At 43.7% G+C, this 25956-nt stretch overlaps 1 protein-coding gene across 1 annotated transcript in view; it reads left to right on the top strand.

The window, feature by feature from the left end:
- The window catches only part of ZFHX3 (zinc finger homeobox 3), a 480743-nt gene that overhangs the window by 1002 nt on the left and 453785 nt on the right, over positions 1-25956 (top strand). The gene's annotated exons all lie outside the window — the stretch shown is intronic.

Below are 25956 nucleotides of genomic sequence, written 5' to 3'. Positions count from 1 at the left end.
TTTATTGCATATTTTTTGTATGTAGTGTTAATATTTGGGTATTTCAAAATACCAAATGGTATTTTGGGTGCAATGGAAGGGTTTGCGTTGCTATTCAGCATCTTAAAACGTCACAGATTCTGGCAAAAGTAAAATTAATTTACAAACCCTGCAGAGTCTGAGACCTCTCGTGGAGTTTTCAGTTGTTACATCCTTTAGTGTTGCCGCTTTAAAAAAAAAAAAAAAAAAAAGGAAAAGAAAAGGAAAAAAAAAAAAAGTCGTCGCCTCTGGTGGAGTTTTCAGAGTTGTATTTTTCCCGGCAGAGGGAGATATCTGACCGTGGAATCCGAACACACCCAGGTTCTTGTCGCTTGTTTTATCAATATACATATAAAACTCAATGTTCAAATTAACTAGTTCAATAAGTAATTTAGCTCATTGATTTTCGGGCATATCCTAAGTGCCATTACAAGCTACGGATATTTTAAATGCCATTACCTAATAGAAGGAATGTTTTAAGCACCTTTTATTGATTTTATTACTGCTTTATTTTGCTGTCTTGGTTTAAAAATCATTTTAACCACTCTGTCATCGAGAAGAAATATATCGTTGGTGAAATACAGTCAATCTCCTAAAAACCTTTGACATCGTTAAATAAGGAATTACAGTTGTTAAATCACGTCAGGCGGTGACGGGGGGACAGCGGAGAGATGGAATGGGGGCAGAGGGCCAGGGGGCTGTGCTGGCCTCTGCCACTGTCCCCGCCTGTGACAGAGCCACCTCGGGGCTCCCAGAGCAGCTTTAAAACCTCCAGAGGGTGCCAGGCGGGCTGGGAGCATCACGGAATGCCATGCAGACGCGGTTAAGGGACATTTTAATGACCTGCTGCGGCTTTTTGTTGAAATTCCTCTCGAAGTTGGTGTGTTTGAAGTGGACTCTCTGGGTTGTGTTGCTGGGAGTTTGGGGTATTGTTGTACACAAAGGGGTAAATTGAGCCACTTCCCGGGGGTTGCAGTTCCTTCCCTGCCCAGCTCTCTGGGTTTGAGATGATCAGAATTACTGAGCTAATCAGCTGGCCGATGCAGGCTGGGCATCCCGGCAGCGTGGTGCTTAATCAGAGAGTTGGGAAGTAAGTAAGGAGTGCTGGTGCTCAATAAAAAGCAGCTAATGAGGTGGTTGGGTGGCAACCACCACACGGAGAGGGGATCCTGCTCGGGAGTGCTGAGCTGGGACTGTCCCTGAGCGCTGGCAGCTCACCTGGAGTGGGGATGGAGCGAGGAATGGACCTGGGATCTGCTCTTTAAATGGAGCAAGTGATTCCTGCAGTAATTGCTGGGCTTTTATTTTGTTAAAATGACCCAAATCCAACCCACACAGAACCCCTAAAAGTTACACCACTGTTCTCAGAGGCTTAAGAATGGTTTCCAGATTAGAAAAGAAGACTAAACCACCATAAATTAGTTTAAAAATCGAGGTAATGATTATAAATGTTAAAGTCCTGCTCTAGTTGCCTCAGTGAACTGCAGGGGGGAGTGGGCAGCAGGGGAGTGTTCATGGGAGTGAGGAGGGGGCTGTGCTGGGTCTGTGTCCAGCTCAGGGGGTCCCAGGGAGTGAACAGGATGAACCTGGAACTTCCTTCCAAATCCCTCTGTGCCCTGATTCTGCTCCTTTTGCCCCACTTCTCTTCCTTTTGCTTGGTTTGGGGTTGTTCCCTCTCCCCAGGTGCCACGTTTCTCTTTCTGGCGGCACAGGAGCCACACCTTTGTAGATGTTCTTTCCAGTAATGGGGGGTAGAAAAAGGTCCATGAAAAGATCCATGCTGCTGGGAAATATTGGTACCTGATACTTTGGATCCTAATCCTAAAGGACTCTTACTAATGTGCTCCTTTAATACTGTAGTGCTGGTTTGTTTTTAGGGAGAAACCTTCCCTGATTTTTCCTACACTTACAGACCATGTCCACTAACGTGTATTTTCCTTGAGGTGTCTTCTCCAATGTGTTTAATCTCTCTGGAGAAGCTGGACTTCCTCCAGACCTGTTGATAGTGTGTCACATAATACCTTTGTGCTCCCAGTTTGAACCGGAAATACATTTATTTCCCTGTAAATACATTTAGCTTTGTCCAAATAACTGTAGTTTCCTGTTAAGATTTCCTCAACCAGGGTGTGCCATAAACTGGTTTAGAAGGAGTGATTCTGCCTGGAATTGAGCAAGGATAGTGCAAGCCATAGAAGCAGAACAGAAAGCCACCACCACATGAATTGTGATTTATTTGGGTCAAAGTGTAGTTTGGTGATGTGCTGACACTGTCTGTCAGTGCAAGATGGCTGAGCCAAGCTGCACTTTGCTTCTGAACACCTCCAAATAGCCGTTTTTCCCCTCAAATATCTGTTCTAAAATGTCATCTCTAAAGCAAACTATTAAATCTGTAATTATAAATGGATCTATTCGCTTTCTGATATGAACTTTAAATATTTGTGTTGTAGTAATTTATTTCTCTGTTTCCCTACAGGATACTTGACCAAAGCTGTGTGTGTATAGATACATAAAACTAAATATATATATAAAAGTAGAAGTCGTTACTGACCACGTCTGTGAATATTGTTGCAGTTGCTGCCAAGGGATTTAAACCCTTTTGTTCCCACCTGGGGGGTAGCAGGTGACTCAGATAATCCTGCCCTCTCTCAAAGAGTGGAATTTTGGCCAGTAACTGTGGACGTTGAATCCTCACTTTCTTTAGTTAAAAACCAGGAGTATTGTCAACATGTCATTTCACACCATGGAAGGTATTTAATGTTTTATATTCTATGCCTCTGATTTTGTTGCCCTGTCCAGACATCACAGGGTATAAAAACATCAGAAATATGGGGTTTTAATAACTAAGTCCTGACTCTAATTTTTTATTTCAATACAGACCGATTTCCTTATGTTATTCTGGTCCCTTCGCTACAGAATTATTTAAAAAAAAAGTGAAAAACAAACAGTTAAAAAAAGCAAGCACAACAGGTTCTAGTCATATTCATTTTTCCACACCTTGAGGACTAGCAAATTCTTTAATATGAGATTTTATTTGTACAAAGCAAAACTTCAAACCCACTCCAAAGCTTTCTTATTAAGTGCTGTCAGTGCGGTGATTTACAGGGGCAATAAAGATCTGGAGGGGGCACATTCATCACGGGGTTCAGCGCACCAGGAGCCATTTTCTCCAGCGCTAAAGCCAAGTGATAAAATGAATTCTTTTGTTCTATAACCAAGACACATTCCCTGTTTCTTTCTTTCTTTTTTTTTTTTCTTTTTTTTTTTTCTTTTTTTTTAATGTGTGTTGGACTCTTTGGTTTGTAGCTTGGCCGTGTTCCTGTAACACATTTATAAATAATGAAATATTGCTCACATGCAGATGTGATGATGCATCTGGCAAAGCCACTGTTGGAAACACAGGAACTTACTTTCTACTTTGTCTTATTCACTAACTTTTCTCCATTGTTAATTCTTGTATGAAATTTTAATAGCACTTTTTAAACTAAAGGGTTTGGGGAGTGGTGGTTTTTTTTGCTGTTTGGGTTTTTTGTTGTTGATGATGTTTTTTGGGTTTTTTTAGTAATTCTATACCTCTCTGCAAAGCTCAGAGAACACTGGCTAGGAAGTAGTAAAAATACTCAAAATGAAAAGCTGTGCTCATGGGGTACAGTGTGATTTGGAAAGCTTTACTAGCTTCCTCTGTTTCTAAACTTGTGCCTTGGTGACTTCTGGGATGCTGCTCCTTGAGAGTAGTGGAGAGAAAAGTTGGGCTTCTTGTCCAGAGGGAAAGGCTGCTGCTTGTGTGGGGACTGCCCAGCCCTGGCTGGGGAGAATCGGTGTCTGCGTGTGAGCAGCGGGCTCAGAATCTGACTGTACCGTGGCTACGAAGAAAGGGAATTCTGGTTTTTCCGCACAAAAATTGCCGCCACCTACGGGCTCTTCCTGGAAGTTCTGGGAAGCGCCGTCCCTATCAGCATCCGAGGGGTTGCACTGGCACCTTTGGGACAGGAGAGCCAAGTTGAAAAAAATACTTTGCAGTATAATTTTGAACATCTTTTATCGTCAATGTAAAGCTGTGTGAAGGTGCTGCCAATGCCGTGGTGTGGGTTGGGCTGGAGCCGGAGCCTGTGGAAGCAGGAGGCTGGGAAATCTCCAGTGCTGAGCCTGGTTTGGATTGAAGTTGGCACCACGCTGAGCAGGGACAGGTCTGTCCCTGACCTCTAGACCAGGTCGCTCCAAGCCTCTTCCAGCCTGGCCTCGGGCATGTCCAGGGATGAACAAACCTATTTGTTGATCCTGGGTAAACACTCTTCAACTGTCCCGGCTGTGTGGGATGATGTTCTCCACTTGCTGTACTCTACCCCTAGGGGGAATTTGGAAGCAGGACGTGTGCCGTTGCCCCCCAGTCCGTGTGACTGAGAGGATCTGGACAGCGTCTGTCCTGTTGCCTTGTAGGAGTTACTTATCTGGAGGGAAGCACTGCTGCAACAGCCCCAAGTCCCCACCAGAGCTACTGTATGGCTGCTGGAAAACTAGAGCTTCACTTGACCAAAAAAAGGGATTTTGGAGATCCCTTTGCTGTAATTTTATATTGGCACTTGAAATTCAGCAAGGAAAGCCATAGTCTTGGAGGCTTTTTGTAGCGCCGTGTATGTTACTGCTGATACTTTTATTGCAAAGCCTTTATTCTCTGATATTTAAGGTCAGAAATTGTAAGTGTGTGTGTGCTATTTTTTTTTTTAACCCAAGGGCCTCTTATACTGTAGTGTCATGAAAGATCCTAAAGCTTTGAGGGGGGAAAAAATGGAAATACTTCATTTTATGAAGCAGTTTTGGGGTCAGTTTTTTCTGAAATGAATGCTTTTATGTTGGATAGTTTAAAGCCCATCTGTTAACTGAAACCAACCCTAAGTGAAGTTGCAGTTGTGTTTCCTATTAGTCTTGTATCTTTCCTATTAGTCATGTATGAAAGAATACAGAGCCATCCAGCAGAATTCCAAACAAAAATGGAAAAAGCAGATGGTGGAACTGTTGCCTTGTTGCCTTTCTTTTACAGGAGCGAGTAATTATTAATAGATCACAAAAATACTGTAAGAGAAGTTCTGTAAAGTGTTACCAGAGTCCCTGCTCAAGGTGTCCTTCTGATCATTCCGTATTGCAGGTGAAAATTGGTGCATTTCACTCAGAGACACTGAAGAGGGTTTGAAAAATAGATCATGGATGTTATGTCTGGAAGCCTACAGTGAAAGATAAAATACACAATTTAAAATAGTTAAGCACTGCAAGTCTCTCAGGGCTCATTTATTATGTTGTCATGGTGAGCAAGGAATAAAAAAATAAAATAAAAAGGCTGTTCCTTGGGTAGTTGGTACTTAGAGGCACTTTTCTTTTACAAGAGTTCCATGCTGGCTTAAGGAAAGATCTCGGTGAAAAAGAACAAACTTTATTTTTCAAATAAATTCAGCTAGGAACTCACAGCCTCCCCTGACACAGGGCTGAATTATTGTTAGTGTACACTGCTGGGAGAGTAGCACTTACTGCTGTTTAACAACAATGGCTTTCCATGGAATTTCAGAAAGGCAGGAGGAAAAAGAAAGGCAGAGTTGAGTCCTGAAGCAGAAGGAAACACGTTCAGCCTGGAGCCAGGTTTCTTTATCAGGGCTGCTGGAAGGGAGAAGGAACACGTTCTGTACATGCAGCTCCATATGATTTGGTTGTAAAATTCTTAATGGCTTGTGTGTGAAGCAGGAGGTCCTCTCTTCCCTGAATAAAATCTCCTTAGATGTATTTCTGCCAGACTTTCTCTCTTTTCCATTCTTAATCTGCAGCCAAATATCGGGAACATTGTGTCTGCAAAGCTCCATTTGTCATGAACAGGAGACAGTAACTTTTTAATGTTGTGATGGAAGGTTACGGGTTGCACTTGGTAGATAATGGGTTTAAAAGAGCTGGGAATTGTGTCCAGGCTGTCCCAGCAAGGTCCCCTGACTGTGGAATTCCACTGAGTAGGCTCTTGGATGCTCCCATATTCCCATATTCTCAGGTTGTGGAGAGCACCTGAACTCCTGGGTGCTAAACCTGTCCCACATGAGTTTTTATCGTGCTGGAAGCAGCAGTGCAATGGTACAGATTATTCAGGACCTATAAGGAGGTGCCTCTGAGGTTTGTGTGTACAGTTTGGGGGCTGTTTCCTTGGGGTATGATCACTAGTGAACTCTCAAATTACTTGTTAACTGGTAAGCTGATTGGGCTGATTGGGTTCTGAGTGCTAAGTTTGCTGGTTTTTTAATGGAAATCATTCTTTACTGGTATTACATCAGGGAGGCAATTGCCCAAGTGCTGTTTTCATATGAAAGTGTCATAAGCTGTGTTTGTTGATGTAAAAATGAGTCAGTTTTTACTAAAGATTACTCCTTGGGCTCATGGAGAAGGAGTGTTCTAGCTCATCCATTCCTTTACTTCCCTTTGCTCCTGGTGGATTCTAGAGAAGGCTAATTAGTTCTCCACTGAGGCTGATTAAAAAGGATTTTTTAAAAAATAGAATATTAAAAGGTGTTCTATTGGGGCATGAAGGTAATGCCACAAGGGGGTACTATAATTTCATCAAATCTGCCTTGGTAAGTTGTTTTATTAAGTCATCCTTTTTGTGTCTGAAGCTTTGGAGGAGCTCCAGAGAGCCAAGCTAGAAAACAGGGAAGAAATAACATGTCAACAGAACACGAGACAAATATCTTCTGCTAATTTCTTCAGAATAGAATAAATTTGTCATTCCTGTGATCCTGTCGGGTGAGTTTTACTTTCATTAGGAGGTTCCCAAGATCACCATTTCCCCCCAGGATATGGAAAACTGAATTGCATGTCAACAAACCAGTGGAGAGGCTGGTTTGCCAGAGACGGTAATTGGGAATGAGGTAATGATGCGATTTTCCAAATGCTTTTCAAGATGTTTTCAGTGGCTGTTTGCAGTCTGTGATTGAAATTCTCACATAGCATTGGAGTGTGTGGAGAACTTGGCCTCCAATGGCCACAGAATGCTGTTTGTTCTGGTCACATTCCGTGGTCATTCCGTGGCTTTGCATGGAAAATGTGACCAAGGAGTATCATCAGAACATCATTAACAAAGAGCTGCAGCCTCAGTGTTCTGCATCTTCCACACGAAGCCCAGGGGGCTGGATTTAAGGAGAATTGAGTGCCAGTAAAAGGCTCTGATTTTCCTGGGTGTGAGCTGTGTCCTGCTTAGGAAGGCTGCAGGTAAAATATGGCAAAATTAGGAGTTCTAGTGAGAATGTTTGGTCACAGAGAACTCACAGGTAACTTTTTTCCAAGGAAGAAACCAAATGAGTGCATTCTAGATTTGTAGAACAAATTATTGGTATTGAATTATCAAATTATATGCACAATTAAATTTTTATTAAATAAGGAATAACATATACAATATTATGCTAATCTGGTGCAGTATAACAAGTTTGTAAGTTTAACACACCGTGTGCTGTGCCTCTGCCTCCCAGGGGACTCGTTTGAGATGTAAGACATTCAGCAATTGAAAAGGAAATTATAAAATTAGTCACTTGAGTAATTTAAACATGCAAATAAGTGTCCCAACTGTGGTGATACCAGATTTAGCTGAATTTACTTGGGCTGCTTCGACTTTATCACCCTAATTATTCCAGCTTTGTGTCAGGCTTAAGAAAGCAGGAAGCCAGCATTCTCTGTTACAGAAGTTTCTTGTGGTGCCATTACTGCACTGTGTGTGCCCTAATGCACTCACTGGGAAAAACTCATTCCAAGGGTTTTTTCCATGCTAATTAGAAGAACAAAGGCCATCAGGACTGTTCTATCACCAGAGACTTAACACACTTGGATTTTATGAGCCAAGCTGAGTGAGGTACAATGCAGGTATGTTCTGATAGCAAACGTAAAGCACAGCTGAGTGAATTCTGTGTGCTGGAGCCCCTCAGGAATTCAGTAAAAAATTATCTGTTTAGGTAATGATTTTTTTCTCAAAGACATCTCCTTGCATGTCTCTGACGTTAAAACATAGCTGGCTCCATGAAAATATTAATTATTTTAGAAATCTTATCTACAAGGAACTGGTTGTGAGAGGAACACTGATGGAAATAAGTATGTGACCCAGTTGCACATGGAGGGCTGTTTTCAGGCTCCTGTTAATATTAAAAGAATGTTAATGTAAAACATTAAGATAAGAAATCAGAGGACAGTCTCTACCTCCATGAAGCCCAGGAGCTCCTGCTGAGCTTTGCTCAACCAGCAAGTACAGAAGCTCTGTGATTAAATTCATTTAGCCCTTATTATTGGCAATAGGGTAACCATTCCTTGGATGTAAGAGTCCTTTTTTTTTTAAAGGTATCTTGGTGATAAAATCATGAGAGTTTATCTGACATTTTTTCTTAATTTTTGGCATAACTCTTTAAATATTTTTCCCTCAGGAAGTGTACACAACAGCCCCATTTTTCACATGAATAAATGGAAATAATCTTTTCAGCCATGGATGCTTCTTAATATTAGTTGAAAGTAAAGACACACATAGGGCTTCTAGTCTATAAAGAAGGTGAGAAAACAAATAAGAACAAGTGTTAATTCATGTACACAGAATTTGTGTCTGCACAGCAGGTCAAAACGCTACATTAATGCTGGAAATATCTGTCCTGCTGTGTAGTTTTCCTTCCTTTTTATTACTCCAGTGTTTGGTCTCGTATGAATGCACCCTACTTATTTGCATGTTATCACGACAGATTCTTCTTTGCTTCTAGTTATCCATATAAAGAGATAGATGCTCCACATGACCTCAAGAAAGTATTCAGATGAAACACTATCTTAAAATATTGTGGGTTTCATAGTGCAGTGTATATATACATAAATTTTATTTTTAGTCGAGGTTATTAATTGCTGAAAAAAATGCCAACCAAGAAGAATGTTGTTAAAGTGTAATGTCAAATGCTTCTAATTATGGCAATGTCAGGAGCAGGGGTCAGTTGGAATGTCCATGAGATTAAACACAAAATTATCCCGACTGTGTGACTCAAAGCTTTCGGCACCCATGTTTGAGGAGCCACCAGCTGTGGCCGTGGTTCCCCCGTGGAGCTCAGAAATGCATCATGGATCAACACCTGTGTTTGTAAAGGGGCCCAGACCTTATTCTGGACATGGGTAGGGATGGACAGTCCATGCCTTTGGGGAGTGACTTCTCAGCCATCAGCCCTGTCGTGGCTGAAACCTTGAGCTGGATGTCTGGCTGAGCCTGTCCCCAGGAAAATCAGCCTTGCCTTGGTCTTAGGGGAGCACAGGGACTGTGTTCCCACTGGGGCAGGACATGATGTTTTGGAAATAATTCCTCTTTTTATTTTTTCTATGAGAATAACAAGGAAAAAACCTTAAAAAATGTGAATTAATTTGATAATTCAGTCTTGCTGGCCACACACATTCCCAGTTAAAGCTTGTACTTTGTGAGGAACCAAGTGTGTTAGATGCCATGCTCTGTTCTGCTCTGGATATTTGTCCACCTCAGTTATTAATGCTGTGTCATACTCTGAAAGGATCAAAGACACTGTATAAGGGGAATATTTTTTTGAAAAAGGGAAATGAGTGTAGTGGGTGGAAGAAGGGTGAGAATACATACAAAAGTGACAAGCAGCCCATTAGTAATTTTACGTTGCTCCTCCGGACCGCTTTGTGTGGCACTCGCATTTTTCCAGTGGGTTTTTCTGACTGTGCTTTATGTATTTTGCTTGACACAGCAGGTACTTGGGGTTTGTACTTTAGTCTACATGACTCACAAAATGGGCTTTTCTTTAAAATTGGTATTTTTGCGCTGTTTTATGCTGCACTGTGGTGGATTGGTGTGCTGGTGCCTCAGGCAGGTTGGTGGAGCCTGGGCACAGTCAGCACAGGGGCAGGGGGCAGGAAGCCTCTGAAGGGTTCTCTGAAACCTTGTCTGCTCCTCAGGCTCCTTTTCCTTTGTATCCCACAAAATGATCTGCTGCCAGAGAATTTCCTGCCTGTGTCCAACTTCCCTGGTGCTCTAGGTAAGTTACAGCAGTGCTGGGCTGCTCCAAGATAAGGTGGCTGCTGTGAGGGGTGGTGGAGCAATCTTCAGTGCACTCCCCTGTCCCACGGCCAAAACCACGGTGCTGTCACACTGCCCAGCTACACAATCCTGCTGGAGTGGCCAGCATGGGCATTTCCTCCTGGGGGCTGCACCTCCCAGCTCTGACTAGCAAGTCATTTGCATGAAGTAATTAAAAGGAACAGTTTTTAATGAGCCAGGTGGCCAGAGAGATCTCTTGCAGGAGACAGTGCATGGCACAGCAGCTCAGGGAAACCTGTGGAGTTGGCCATGCAGGGTGTGTGAGCTGGTGTGTGGGTGCTGGCTGGCAGAGCCTGTACAGGCTGGGCTGAGCTCCCTTGGAGGCTCCTGGTCCACCAGAGGCAGAGCTGGGCCAAAACCCCGGGAAATGTCTGGATGGCACTGCGACAGGGCACTGGGGCAGTCTCCAGGTCTGTGTCTTCACAGTGCTTATTGTGTTTTTAGCATTTTAGAAAAGTTCATCCTTCAGGTCTTCAGTACTCAATGAAACATTTAATCATTTAAAGTTCAGATTAGGTCTAAAATTGAAAGTAGGCTGGATCCTCTGGAGAAATTTCAGCGTCTGTAGACAATATCAGTGTCAGGTCTTTGAGCTGGCTCTTGGCTGCTCAGGTGACCCTGGGGCATCCCTGCTGCTCTGAGTCACTGAGGAGGCTGGGGATTCCTCTCCAGGTTCTTTTTGGAACTCACTGAGCCACAAAAATGTCACTCAAAAAATTTGTCATTTATTGAAGCTGTTGCTTTGCAAAGAACAAGTTAGATGTGGTTGCTGTCAAAATATGTGCTTGGTCCTTTTCTGACCTAAAAAGTCTGATGTCATGAGGCCAAACTTTCTCACCTCGACTTTACGAAGGCAACTGTGACTGAGATATTGTGTTGGATGTGTTTGGGACTGCGTAATTAGTGTCTAAAATCAGCGCTCAATAGCTTGTCTTCATAAATTTATTTTCCCTTCTGGAAAAAAGTGTTGATATTTTAAGCATTTTAGCTGTTCCTGCTTATTTTTTTGCTTCCTTTTATGACATAAAAATTCAGTTTGGTTCATTTTGAGCCTGACTGGAAGGCGAAGTTTGTTTATTTTGGCAGCTTAGTTGTAGATCGGCCAAGAGGAAAATGAAAAACTGTAGCCTGTGGGCATTCTGCTTGTGCTTATCTCTGTCCTGCTGGAGCAGGGATAACTGTCTCCTTCCTAGGAAAGGAAAACAGGTTGAGAAGAAGCCTCACGTATTTATATTTTCTCTTTTTGTTTGTTTTTTTTAACTGTAGCAATTCTACACAAGGTCTGTTGGCAGTGTTGGGGGTGTCACAGACACACCCACAGCTCAGGGTATGCTCTGAAGTACTTTTGCCCAACAGAAGTTTAATCAATTTATTAAATATTTGTTTTTTCTACTCCAAATGTTTGGAAAATAACTTGAGACTGTATATCTTTGAGTATTAATCTAAGAGTGAATCAGAAAACAATAATTTCTGTAGGCTCCTTTTTTGGTGCTACAATTCAGCCAAGGGCACACATTCCAACAGCCCGGGCACTGGGCTGGTCCCCTCAGGACTGTGCTCTCACCACAGCCAAGGGCAGGCGCTGTCAGGTTGTCTTGCTGGGATTCCAAACACCTCCCAAACTCCATTGGTGCTGCCAGGACCCAGCTGGGACACGAGGGGTGCAGAGGGAGCCTCTCTGCCAGCCCTGGTGCCCTGAGACCCCTCAGCCTTCGCTGCGTGGCACGGCGTCAGCAGAACTCTGCTTGGGAGGGCAGGTAAGGCAGGGACAGCCAATTGCTGCTTTAACAGGACCTGGAACACTGGATGTGAGGTACTGAACGGCTTTCATTTAAAAATCCCGCGATGCTCACTGTTTGCTTCTGCATTAGCAGCTCTTTCACATGAAACATTTTAAAGATTTGTAGTTATGAACTCTCCACCAAGTTCTATCGCTTTGTATTGTGTGCTGTTTCCCACTTGGATATATAGGAATTTTTTCTTACGAGGGATGACAAACATGTAAAATCCTAATTTTTAGGCGTCTGTACAAGTTCAAATACTATTGCTTTAAAAGAAAAGGATTCTAGTGAGACACAGAGAAGAAGCGAGATGGAAAAAGTGAGGTACCTCTGTGCTTTTTGGTAATAGCTTTTTTTTAATAGCTTCTTGCTCAAAGGCACCTACCCTGTCCTTGGAGGACTTGGGTATTGGTTTGATGTCAATTCTTTCACAAATAAACTCTTCTTTCTGTTATTCTAATCATACATGTATGCTGCTAATAAAATTCTTCCTCAGGGTATCTGGGAGGAAAACCTTATCCCTTTGTTTTGGGCCAGCTGGTGACTGCGGCACTGGTGGATTAGCAGATGAGAAGCTTACTCCAGAGAAACAGCTTTTTCTGGAAAATTACTTTGACAGAAACCCCTCATTCCTGTGACCAGAATTCACAGACTTTCAAAGTAATTAGGGGGACTTCAGTAACAAGGAAATACAGAGAGCAAATCTAACAGGAGATTTGGCTGTTGCTCCACAGCCTTCCCGTCTGCGTGTCCCTCCTGCTGCTGGGGGAAGCAGGGAAACGATGGTGAAGAGGAGTTCCTGATGCAGCTGAGAAGTCTTTATTGCTGGGACACCAAACTCATCCCTTTCCTTTCAGGCAGAACTCTGTGTTTGGGAGCAGAGCACGAGCAGCCTCGCCGTGAAGGTGTGGTGGGCAGCAGGCGCCTGGCAGGAGCTGTGTGTCTAACAAGGATCTGCTCCAAGGACCAGGGCGAGGGGCTGTTCCACAAACTGGGCACTAGGGTATGGAATGGCAGGGGGTGTGCTGGCCTGGCAGCTGATGATGTCTCCCGTGGGCTGTCCTGTCTGGCATCTGGTGTGTCCCAGCGTGGGGCAGAGGGGGCTGCATTGGTCACACAATTCCCCAGTTTCTCTTTAGGGAAGAAAGCATTCGTGTTTTCTTGATGTCTCTAAAGCATTAAAAAGTCTTTGCAGGTGGGAAGGGGAAGGATAAAAACCCTCTGGAGAGGAAGTGCTCTTAATGGCCCTCACTCCATGGCCGATGCCTACGGAGCATTGCCACCCCTTCTCTTGTCCCAGGAACAAACTCACACTGTGGGGTGAAGGGTTGCTGCTGGAGCTGTGGGCCCAGCTGGCACCTTCTGGCTGACTCAGGATCCTGAGGCTGTGCTGGGATTCTGGGCCAGCCTGGACTGTGGGAAAAACAGCTTTCCTGGGTCTGTTCTGGGACTATACAATATACCTAATATTATTATACCTAATACACAATACCTAATTGTATTCCCTTATGCTGCCCAAGTGGGTTTCTCTCCCCCGTGCCTCTGATCCTATGGCAACAGAAATCACAGGTCACGATTCAGTAAATGCAAAATCTGTGGTGCTTGATCCACATGGGCTGTGGTGGCAGCTGGATGGGTGGGAGTCTCCATGTGTGTGCTTTCTTGCAAGAGTTTGGGAAAATCAATCTGCACAACCAGGATGACTCCCAGCGCAGGATTCCTGTGTAAAGGCAAGGTGGCCTGGTGCCACCAGAGCATCATCATCTGGTGCCAGAGCCTGCTGCATGCCAGGCCTGTGGGGCAGCTGTGCCCGGGGGTGGCACAGCACAGCTGCCCCCCAGCCTCGCCTGGGCAGGAATGTGCCCAGCAGCTTCCCCCCAAAGCAAACATGCGGAAAACATCTTGTTTTAGAGAGATATTTAATATGTTTTTCATATTTGGAAGGCAGTTAATGTCTGGGAATGTCCTTTCTCTCCCTGGCCAGCATGATTAATATTACTTTTGATCTTTTTTTAAAAAAAAATTCAGAGTAAAAGTGATTTATCTGCAAGGAAAGCTACAGCAATTATTTACTCTGTATTCATGGTTAAAGTTGCTTTCTTTTAAACATTATTTTTGAGAGGGTAAAAGTTCTTAAAAATAAACATGGTTCAAATTATTTTTAGATTAAAATACTTTATGGAAGGAGACCTGAGTTTTAGTGTTTGAGCAGTAAACCAGGTAGTTAAGTCTTTAGGGAAAACACAGATGTAGAAAGGCCAAGCAAAAAATGTGCTTTCAGCTACTTGGAGCTAATTCCAGGAATGGCTAAGGAGGATTCTAATGAGGATGCTCCTGGGTCAGGTGGTAGAGCCCAGGTGGGCTGGTTGGCTGCCTTCGTGCCAGCCCTGTGCTGGGGCAGTCTGGGCTGGCGGGCACAGGGTTAGGGCACAGGGTGTCCCCAGAGCAGGGCAGGAGCATGCCCTGACATGGCACATGCTGCTCTTGTGAAGCGTTGTGAAAGCTGCCCTCAGCAGAGCACCGCTATAGGTAATGTGCAGATAATTTGGGATGTGCTTGAAAAAGTCCATCAGAATTATTGCTGTAGTTTTTTTGTCTGTGAAGCTGAAAACTTCGTCTGCCTGGTCCTCTGTGCCTCAGTCTGACTGGGAACCATGGAACCCTGGAACAGCTCAAGGTCATGGGATGGAGTTCATGGTATTTTAATGCATATTAGTTTTATCATGATCCCTTCCTTAACCAGCAGCAGACATGGTGTCCTGAGGCCAGGGATGGTCCCTTTCTGCCCTGGGGAATGACAGACTACAAAGCCAGGTCTAGCACCAAAACCAGGTGGCTGTTGGGGCTGACACCTCTCTCCATTCATCCATCTGGGATGCTGCTGTGCTGGACTGGGAAGAGCAAAACCTTTTTTCATTCTTTATTTTCCTCAATGTAAGGCTACCTAGAGCTCAAGTGTTACCTTTGGGAGATGTGATAACTGGTGATCCATCCATGACCCGTGTGAGGGGCTTGGGATGTGCAGGTGATAATTGCAGGTGTGGAGTTTGGAGGCTGTTGCCATGGAACCCTTATGGACAGAGAGAGAACAGCAACTGTACAGCCAGTGAGGTTCTGGCCCAAGACTGTCACAGGTTTTGTACTAATTTTATGCCAGAAGTTTCTCTTGGGCAGTCAGAGGCAGTGAGGGTCCAGCTGGGCAATGAGCAGGGTCCTGTGGAGGAGGATGTGTTGAGTCTGGATCTTTGCTGGTTCTTCTGATTGCTTTCTGCCTCTGGTGACACCATGTCTAATTAGCAGTAACATATAAAAAACCAAGGCTAAGCTATTGAGTCCATAATGCATGGGTAAGCTAAAAGGATAACCCCAAGTTACTTCTCTCCTTACAGAAAAAGGCCCTGAGTTCTTAATTTTGTATTAAGGCTGTTCTGGTGTGACAGCAGGTCATGTACCATAGACACAATTGTCAGGAAAACATCATTTATCCTTCTCATTTGATTAAATTCTGGGATGAGTAACAGCGATTTCCTTTTACTTACATCTTCCATTATGGTCATACAGGTGCTACTTGGGTGGAAATATTGCACTGGTCTGATTATCATGTAAAATCATCCGTGTTGTTTTCAGCCTTAAAAGCCCAGAGTGAAGTGTGTCCACCCCAGCTGGGGCAGAGACTCCTGAGAAAGGTTCTGCAGGAATTATGTTTATTAAATCCTGTGGAGCAAATCACAATGGACTCATTCCTGTTTGGGGCTCTCTGGGCTTCTTCACCTCTCTAGTCACTCAGTAATATAGAAAGTGGTTTGTGCTTCATATCCCTGTTCATAACCTCACAGCACTTGGCTGCGAAATCCCTTGGGGTGGTGGTGTTCTAGATTCAGGAGTTCAGGCTTGACTGAAAGAGTTTCATAGTTGCCTCTGTCGTGGCTGATGCAATTAGGGGGTTTTAGTCTTATTAGCACTATGTGACAAAGAAATGCGGCCAGAGCAAGCCCATTTACTGAGCCATGACTCACTCCTGCACATCCAGCAGCCCATGACTCACTCATGTGTCACTCTGTGATGCCATCCTTCATCTACAAGGCTGCTCTGTTGAATAGCTGATGATTTTGATTTGTCTCCTTGGAACTGCCTTAGCACAAGGTTATCCAGGATAAACCTATTGATCAGCAGCTCCTTCAGACACTGAATAGTTTCCTTGTGGGTGATGCAAAGTGCTCTCCAAACTCGACTTGTAGACTGCAGCAGGGATGTTTCATGGTTGAATCATCTTCGCTTTGAGCCATCCATCCCCATCACACACTTGGTCCCCCTGAGTGGTTGGCCCTTGTTCTCAATGTGCTATTCACTACCAGAGTGTTTTGATTAATGCAAGTGACTCCTGTAGGGTAACATTTTCTGTGCCAGGATGCTGAGATCCATACCTTCCATCTCACCCACTTTGATGCAATTTTGTTCTTTCCATTGTTAGTGTACAAAACATCACTCATAATGAGTTTATGCACCTAAAACTACCCTATTCCTAAGGAGAGTTTAGATTGCCATTAGATATTGAAACAGTTCTCTGTAAAATAGTCTGTAAATTTCTGTTCTTCCTCAAGTGTCTCAGGGTTTGATAACTGGTTCCTCTGATGGGTTTTGCATGTGTTTTGTTCTGTTTAAAAATAAATTATTCATATTCCCACTTTCAAGCACAGAGTCCACTGGTCTCTCCCAAGGTGCTTCAGCAGTACAGATGTGACTCATCTGCTTCAACTACACAGTGAGCTGAGAAGTATCTTCTCAAGAGTGCTCAGAGTTGTGAACACTGTAAATGAGAGCAGCAACAGCAGAGATATAGGAAACAGATGCTGTGGCTTCCGGTTGGAAGTTCAGTGGCTATTCTGGCAAAATACTTTAGACTTATTAGATACAAAAAGGTGCTACAAACCCACACAAGCCTGTCAGACTTAAACGTTGCAGCCTTAGATGGTGGTTGTCACCATGCTGGCTCACGAGCTGTAGAAACTTGAAGTACATTGTGAGACTCTGTTGTCTTGGATTTGATCAAAACATGCTCTTACTGAATGGCAAAACCACTTGAAGGAAATGTCAGTGATACCACAGAATCCCGGAATGGTTTGGGTTGGAAGCGACCTGAAAGCTCATCCAGTGCCACCCCCTGCCAGGGACAGGGACACCTTCACTATCCCAGGTTACTCCAAGTCCTGTCCAACCTGGCCTTCCAGGGATGGGGCAGCCACAGCTTCTCTGGGCACCCTGTGCCAGGGCTTTGCTACCCTCACAGGGAAGAATCTTTTCCTGATATCCCACTTAACCCTGCCCTCTGGCAGAGAAGCCATTCTCCCCTGTCCTGTCATTCCTTGTAAATGGTCTCCATCTTGTATGCTCCTTCAGGTATTGGAAGGGTAAAAAGAGAAAAAAACTTTCCTTACCAGGTGATAGAATTGTACCCAACAACAAACCGAGGTGGTTTTTGGGATGCTGAGTTGTGGTCAGTGCAGGGTGAATGTAAGTGATGTGGTTTAGTGATTTTACAGATGGTTCTTGCCACTCTGCACGGGTGTGAAAACAGACCCTGTTGCACGCAATACCTGTATGGAGTGTATAAACAGGGGTTTCATCTGCTTCCCATTTACTGGTACATTTTGTTGTCTTTGCCATGGGCATTTAAAACTGAGATGTTCTGAAGAACCCTGCATGAAATTTTAAAGAGACTGGACCTTTCATCTGCACACCAGCAGGACACCAGACAGATGAACAAGAAAGGAAGAGAAATTGTTTTTGAAGCAATAGCAAAAAAAATAACAGTAGAAGCAATTATTTTATCAAAGGTTTATTTTCTTTCTTGTTTTTTAAAGACCTTTCCTCAGTTGAAGTTGGCTACCTTCTTATGTATGTTTGATTTGTGGTTTTCACAAGGTCCAAATGAAAAATGTCAGCTGGAAGATGTGTATTGTTAATGAGCAATCACAATGGCCCCAGTGATTTCAGTGAATTTTGGTGCTCAGAGGATTGCAAAACTCTTGTCTTCTATCCCCCAAACAGGAACACATTTATCTTTCACATTTCACTCTGTTCCTTGACTATGGACAGACCTTTTCAAAGAGGAAGGATGGAGTTAGTCTTTGTTTGTCTTTGTTTGTCATGTTCTTGCTTGTAGTGACATAAATGGTGTTCCTTACAGCACGGAGCTGGACTGTGATCCCTCAGTCCCCTCTGCCAGGCCATTAGGCACTAATCTCCACTTGGGTTGCTTTGGCTTGTGTTGGTGGCCTGACTGTGAGAAGTTCAGTATTGTATCGTGAGTTCCAGGTCCTTTCAATTCGCTGCTGGTTCTGATCAGTTTTCCTTCTGCTGGCTGATCTCCTGTCTGCTGATCCTCACCCTGCTGGGAGATGTTCCTCTGGGGTGATGGAACCTCCAGCTGGACCTTGTTGCCTGGCTGGGGTGGCACCAACTTGCTCCAGACGTGCAGGTGGGATGGTTTTGGTTTTAATGTTGATGGTGCTCTGGTGGGAAGGAAAATAAATGTCCTCCCCTTGTGTGTTTATCGTATGACACGCCAGGAGCAGACTGCAAACACCACTGGCTGCTCCGAGAGTGGATTTGGAGCAGAAAGAGAGTTTGAGGAGAGAGCAAAGCCACTGGCTGTGGCAGCTCAGAGCTGTGGGGAGGAAAGCAGTCCAATGCAGGGCTGGGTTGGGCTTTACTCCTGTGCTAATTAGAACAGTGCTCTGGTCGAGCTTTCCAGAACGTGCAGGACTGAAGACACCGTGGTGGTGGCTTCTTCCAGGCTGAGGAAAACTCAGAGAAATCTGAAATATGAATAAACATATCTTGTGCTCATCACTTTCAAATCTATAGACCTTGTATTAATTAAATAGGGCAAGTGGGCAGGAAAGGGGTTTGTACTGCCAGTAAATATTGGAACTGGGATCTTGTTTGAATTAGGGTGATGTCTGCTGGGCGAGAGACACCTACAGCTATATATAAGACCAAAGCTTCCAGCAGTCCATACTGACTTCCCTGAAAAGCATATTTATATCTTCCAGACCAGTAATTAATCACTTGGTAGGATTTTTTGGGACGTGAATTCACAGAAGATCTTTTTGTACTGCCAGGAACCACAAAGCATGGGCACAATTAAAACTCTGATTTAATTTATTACGTAGAGGCATGGAATGGGAACGTTTTAACCGATGTTGACAGACCAACATTTCAGAACCACCTATTTTTTTTTTTAAAATAGAAAACAAATGCTTCTCCTTACAAAAATTAAATTACATTAATAGCAGTTTTCTAATACACTGCTAAGAAAAAAAATCAAGTTTTGGCATTGATTAAGATGTGAAGAAGTGGTATAATTTTTAAAGAGAATGCATTTCAAAGTTGTCTCTTTATATAAAACAAAAGATACTGCCTTTTGTTGAAATGCACTTTAAAAGTACATGGCTCTTTTGAAAAATTAAAAATAATTGCTGAAAGGGTTTTTATGCTGATAATTTCCCTTTAGTTAATTTTGGGAGTCCCTGCAGCTCCTCTGGTGCCTTCATGTGCTGTTGTCCATTTCTTGGCCTGACACTTGGGGAAAGGCACTGAAACAGATGCACTGAAGATCCACAAAAGTGATTAAATAAGTGAAAAATTTATTTTATGGTGAAAAAAATCAAGCCTCTTCTGTTATCAGAAAGGCACTAAAGAGGTGGTTGAATGTGGTCAATAAGTGCCTACACTGGCAAAAGGAATTAGCGAATAGAGAGCTCTCAAGAGTAGAAGAAAAAAATATAATGAGATTTAGTGAATTGAATTAAAGGTAGACAAAAATTTGACTAGAAATACTATATGTGTTAATCAGGGAAGGTGATTAATCACTGGAACAACTTAATGGCCGTTATGGTGGATATTTTAACATTGAGAGGGGATGATTTTCTAAACCTAGAGTTCAAGTGCAACTATTGAGCTTTAAACTGGAAGTAATACAGAAAATTCCGGTGGCCTGTATTATGCAAAGTGTCAGATCAAATCATCACATTATCTTGAGTCCTGTGAATTAACAAGGCACTTTTGTTTCTGAATAAACACGACCTCTAATAATTTCCTTTTTCTTGAACAATTCAGTCCTACCAGCTCAAGTTTTTCATTACGTTGATTTCATGATCGAAGTTTTTCATGATGTGATGAACAGGGATTTCCTCAGTGGTGAAACAAAGTACAGAAAATACATGTGAGGAGCTGCCAGGAAAATATAATTTTAAAAATCTTTGATGTTTCTGCCTTTCTGTTCATCCCTATCTGTTCTCTTAATTCTCCTGTGCTTTATGTGGCCGTGGCACCCGGTGTCACATATGGGTGATGCATGGCTGGAGTGACACTCCCAGGTCTAATTCTGTTGCCTCCTGTGCATGTCACAACATTGGCTTGTGTGTTTTATTATTTGGTGTTTACCATATCTGTGTGTGAACATTGTGTTAGTGTAGTGATGGAGAGCACTGATGGGATAAACCACGAGGAGTCAGGAGAAGTGACAATGGAGACCGAGGTTGGAGCCTCTAGTTCTGAGATAGCATGAATATTTGGTCTTCCCCCTTTGCAAAACCCCAAACTAAGCTAAATATCAGACTACAAGAATTATAAACATATGGGGCTAAGGTACACCTTAGTTTGTGAAGGGTACAAGGGTATAAAAAGAAAAGACAAAAATCACCAGGCACCAAAGGTAGTCACAGACATGAAATGTGGGTCACCATCTGCATAAGCAGATGTGTTTATACCTGAGATGCTGAGATGAGACCAGGCTCATTGAAGCCAACAGGAGAAACTTGTGGTGCTTTTAGCTGCCCAAAGATGATCTGAGTGCCCAAAGATTCCCAGCTGCACTGGGAATGCTGAGCTCAGGGAGCAGAGAATAACACAGGACAACCGTAGCACTGTCCTTTGGGTGCCCACATGAACAAATCTGACACAGAGGAATGAATGGATCAAGTAATGGCACCTTACCTTACAGATCAATCAAATGCGATTAAAAAAGAGTAAATTTTTTAAACCCACAAAAATAATGGAGTTTGCAGAGCAAATTTGTCTGCAGTTTAAGGCTATTTTAAAATAACATGTACAGAAATCTTTCCACTGGAGTCTAAAGGACTCTTTCATTTCTGAACTGACCAGATACAGTTTAAAATATGTAGAAGAAACCACAAACAGATTTTCAAACCTGTTCCAGGACAAGTGAAATTTGGGTATGATTTACAGGATTCCTGGGGGGATACTTCACAGTGCGCGTCTCTGTTTCTTCTGGGACTTTAGAGGCATTTGTTATCCGCGTTTCCGGGTTTTTAGGAGAAGGTATTATCCCACGTACTGGTACCAAATGGTTTGGTCCTGGGCTGGGAAGAGTTTTATTGCGCTGTTGATGTCGGGGTCGGGAGGCCAGGGGACACCTGTTTGTTTGGCTCTCGGAAGAACTCTGTCCCTTGATGGATTTTAGATTTATTCACACACTGGAGATTGCAGATGACAGTTTCTCTGACTTTCTTTTGAGATTCATGGTTTGCAAAGGTTTTTTACTTAAAGAGCTGTTAATTCATAACAGTATTCACCAGCAATGTAAAATAGCCGTCTGGTGCTTTCCAAGCTGGTTTGCATTGTGCTGGAGTTTGCAATTTTTAAAAGAAAAGGATTTATTTCCTCCTGAGAGTTCTTTTTTAGATCACAAAATTTCATAAGGAAAATTTTTTAAACTTGTTTGTGCTTAACATTTGCCCAAATATGTGCAACATCTGATCAGGGTGTGCATTGTTGTGTTTTTATAAATTAATTTTCTTACATCTAAACCTCCAGCTCTGATCCTTCAGAGCCCCAGCAGTGTCACTGTGTCATCCAGGTCTAGCACAGCTCCTTCTGCTCCCTTATGGACTTGCTCTAAGCTTGCTCACTCTGATGCATAAGCTCATGGATGCACAAAGCTCGTGTTTAAACCATCTTTAGTCATGAAATCTATCTTCCCCATCCCTGGAAGTGTCCAGGGCCAGTTTGGACAGGACTTGGAGTAACCTGGTCTAGTGGAAGATGCCCATCCCAATCACTCTCATAGTCAGGTACAATGAAGAGTATCCTGCCTAATATGTCAGAATTTCCTGGTCAAACATTTCCATTTTGCTTCTCAGCAATGCTAAACCTCTAAATAACACCGTCATTAGTTTCTGCAGAGGTGTGGCAATAAAACTGAAATGCAAAGTTAACACTCAGAGAAAGCAGCAGTTTGGTAACTGGTGAGGGAGTGGGATGAAGGCTCAGGCTTGGAGGCTTGAGGATCATTTCTCAGTGCTCACACTTTCTCATCACTGCCTGAGAAAGCAGCAGTGATGCCATCAGCAGGGGGTGTGGGGATGCCGCAATCCCCACGTGCAGCAGGTGCCCAAGGCTGTCGTTCAGTTTTCCAGCAGCTGGGAAGAGGCAGAGGGAAGCAGCAGCCTTACCTGCGGGCTGTGCTGCCAGCGGGGCGGGAGGCACCGCATCCCCCGGGCACGGGCAGGGGGGATCAGACATCAAAGATGGATAGAAATAGGAAAGAAGCCAGAGATAAAAAGGACCATAAGGCTGGAACAGTCTGTGGAGATATTCCATGTTTATAGCGGGGTCTGGGGGAATAATGGGTGTTTATAAATGAGTTCAAGGGGATAATGTGTATTGAAATATGAGTCCGGAGGGAGAGTATGTATTCAAAAACTATCTACTGTATATAGCATAATAATCCCAGTATTTCATAAGCTCGTAGGAAAGTATTAAATAAAAATAAATTACAAATGTCTGTGGCTTGATTGCAAATCATTTCAGAGCAAAGGGAAAGAAAGTCCTTTGCAAAATGTGGAAACCATCTTGTGTTAAACAGCACCAGAAAAAAAAACCTAATTGTAAAAAGTAAATGTCAGTTACAGTTATTACAGTGGCCATGTTGTTTCCAATAACAATTTGGCATTTTATTTAGTCTGTAACAATCTACAATTTAAATTTAAAATAAAGATTTTTCTTTTATTTCCCTCTGAAGTTGTGTGCCAAGCACAGCAGAGCAGAATGTAACATCTGTTGATGATTAAAACAAGCTTTCCTATGGGCCCTGAATACAAAGTAAACATGGATTTTATCCATAGTCAACAGCATTTACAAATGTAAAGGGAGGAAGCTACTGAGTTTTTGAAGAATGAGCTGTGAGAGAGGAAATATAAGACCGGGGACGGCAGATGGCGATAATTAGTTCCATATCGTGAAAGGTTTCTATTAAAAAATAAAGAGGACAGAGTCCTGGATTATGCTGCTGGTTTATTAAAGGCCCTTTCTTTGCCATCGGGGGCTGTGTGCAGCACTGCAGGCTGGGATGGTGGGCACAGCTGGTGTCTGTGGGCACTGTGGCTGGCACTGGGTGCAGCTGCTCAAAATACGGAACTTCCGAGCTTTTCTCCACGTTGGCTATGAACACTCTGCTGGCAGGAGGCAGGATCCAGGAGAAATTTATTATGTGGACCTATAGGCTAGTAATCTTGCATTTCATTCTGGTTTAATTTAGATTTAGAGGCAGGGTATCCAAGGTTGAAGCTTACTGAACTCAGAGATGCCCCTTGTCTGCTGCTTCTGCCCTGCTCAGTCATGCAGTGCGTGGTCTCACCTCACAGCTCAGCTCTCCTCACTGAGAGCTGCTGCATTTTATCTCTTAACAAGGGATTGCGCCTCTACTCCCCATGTTTCTTGTATGCTCTGTGTGTTCTTACAGCACTGGATTTCACCATGTTGTCCATCCCTGGAAGTGTCCAAGGCCAGGTTGGACAGGGCTTGGAGCACCCCGGTCCAGTGGAAGGTGTTCCTGCCCATGGCAGGGGGTGGAGCTGGATGGGCTTTAAGGTCCCTTCCAACCCACACCATTCTGGGACTCTGTGGTTAAAGAACTAATCATTACTGCTGGAATGGTTTCATTTCATAGGGCTTTGCTCAGCCTGTTTGCCTGGTTTTGTCTTGCTTTTTTTTCCCCTAGTTATACACAGAGTACATTAAGTGAAGTGTCAAAGTGAAATTCCAATTTGCTGAGATTTACCTTCTTCCCAGGGAGAGGACAGCCCTCCTCCAGTTCCTGGGGCCTGAGCCAGCCCCAAGCTTGCACAAGAGTTTTTTGACTCTTCTTTGCAATCTGGGCTGGTTTCAGTTTGCTACAAAAGCCTCTTTTTTCCCCCTGAAAGTATTTTGTAGCATTCCAGTTCATACGTTATTTTGGAATTCATTTCAGTTTTTAATTGCAATTTCTTCTTTCCTCACTTCCATCCTCTTTCAATTTTCTTTCCAACTGGAAGCTGTTGTAGCCGAGCTCTCAGCGCAGGCAGCCGTGGAAGCGCCTTTGTAGCCCTGCACAAACACACTGAGTGTTAATCTGGCACTCACTCGCTTTTTTCCCTTTCCCTTCCGTCATTTTATAATTACCTGAGGTGGTAACAGCTCTTAAGAGCCTCGTCTGTCACCCTGGAACCAAATGCTTTTCATTGAAAATTAAGGAGAGGCTTCAAAAGTTTTGAGTTCTTTCAGCAATGAAATATAACAGTCTTCCAGTAGAAAGAGCATTTTGCTGCTGGATCCCATTAGAGCGGTGCTGTCGGGTGCTGCTGTGCTGCTGTGGTTAGCAGGGAGCAGGAGCACCAGGGGTTGTGCTCACTCTCACAGTCACACGAGCCCAGCTCTGCTCACCTGGGGAACAGCCCATGGGAACGGCAGGGCTCTGTCAAGGTGGGCACCAATCCCCACCTGGCTGCAAAGGGGTCAGCAAAGCACAGCCCCTGGCCCTGCTCTTCTCCCGGGTGTCAGTGGAACCTCTCCTTACATGGGAACTGTCACAGCAACCGTGGGAAGGGGCTGAGTGAGGAGGGGGCTGGGACTGGATGGAAATGGAGGCAATTTGTCTGCATGATACTAAATGCATGCACTAAATGTAATGAAATTCCTCCTTGTGGCACAGGTTTCCCAGAGCTGCTGTGGCTATCCCATCCCTGGAAGGCCAGTTTGGTCAGGGCTTGGAGCAACCTGGGATAGTGGAAGGTGTCCCTGTCCCTGGCAGGGGGTGGCACTGGATGAGCTTTCAGGTCCCTTCCAACCCAAACCATTCTGTGATTCTATGATTCTGATATAAATTTAAAATGCAAAAAGAAAAACTGCATGGAAATCAAAATTACTTTAAAATTGCTGAAAGAATGTATGGAAAGAGTTTTAGGCAAAATAAAACCAGCTCAAACCAAAATAAGTGTCCAGATCTGCTGAGACATATGTTTTGGGCAGAGTTTTCCTAAACTCATAGCTTTAGCAGAGTCTTCGGGTAACAGATTTTATACTTAAATGTCCAACTTCAAAGCAAAATGACAGCAGAAGCAGCCATGCTTTTATTTTTAATTAAAAATTCAATAGCATTACCTGAGTGGACCCCAAAAGTTAAAAAGCAGAAGGCAAATAAAATGTTATGTCTTTTAATGTCTTTGAAGTTGAATCTTAAAATTGCTGGATCTCGTTATCTGGGGGTTTGTGCCTCTTTGGGGGTCGGTGTCTTGTGTCAGGCTGGTGATGAAAGGGGTGGATGAAGGGATGGAGATTGCAGAGGTGTTTTTATTTTTATTATTAAATAATTTACAAATAGACTGGCAATAGTGGGTGCAGTGAAAGTGCTGTGGTTTAAATGGCTGTATGACTTTGCAGCATCAGAAAATACTCCTAAATAAGAAAACCCACCCAAAACTCAGCCCTTGCTGCCTCCTCTCCCTTCCAGGAAGGGCATGGTGAGCCCTGGTACCTCACATTGGTGTTTGCAGGGACTCTGGCTTCCTCACAGCTTTCCCTGTTTTGCAGGCAGTCATGGCTTTGGAGGCCCAGATGAGTTCTGGAGCCTTTCCAGGAGATGATTATCCTTCCTCTGCTGCCCACAGGCGAGGCTGCTGCAGAGCTGAGTGCCAGCCCAGGCTCTCTGTCCCGTAATGGAGAGCTACCAGAGGGCCACCAGACTTGCTCTGCCTTGCCTTTCAAATACGCAGCTTAATCATTCTCTGCTTG

The sequence above is a fragment of the Lichenostomus cassidix genome, chromosome 11 (assembly GCF_008360975.1).
Source record: "Lichenostomus cassidix isolate B80296 chromosome 11, HeHo_3.0, whole genome shotgun sequence".
Taxonomy (NCBI): Eukaryota; Metazoa; Chordata; class Aves; order Passeriformes; family Meliphagidae; genus Lichenostomus; species Lichenostomus cassidix.
This window is presented reverse-complemented; position numbering and strand designations above follow the sequence as displayed.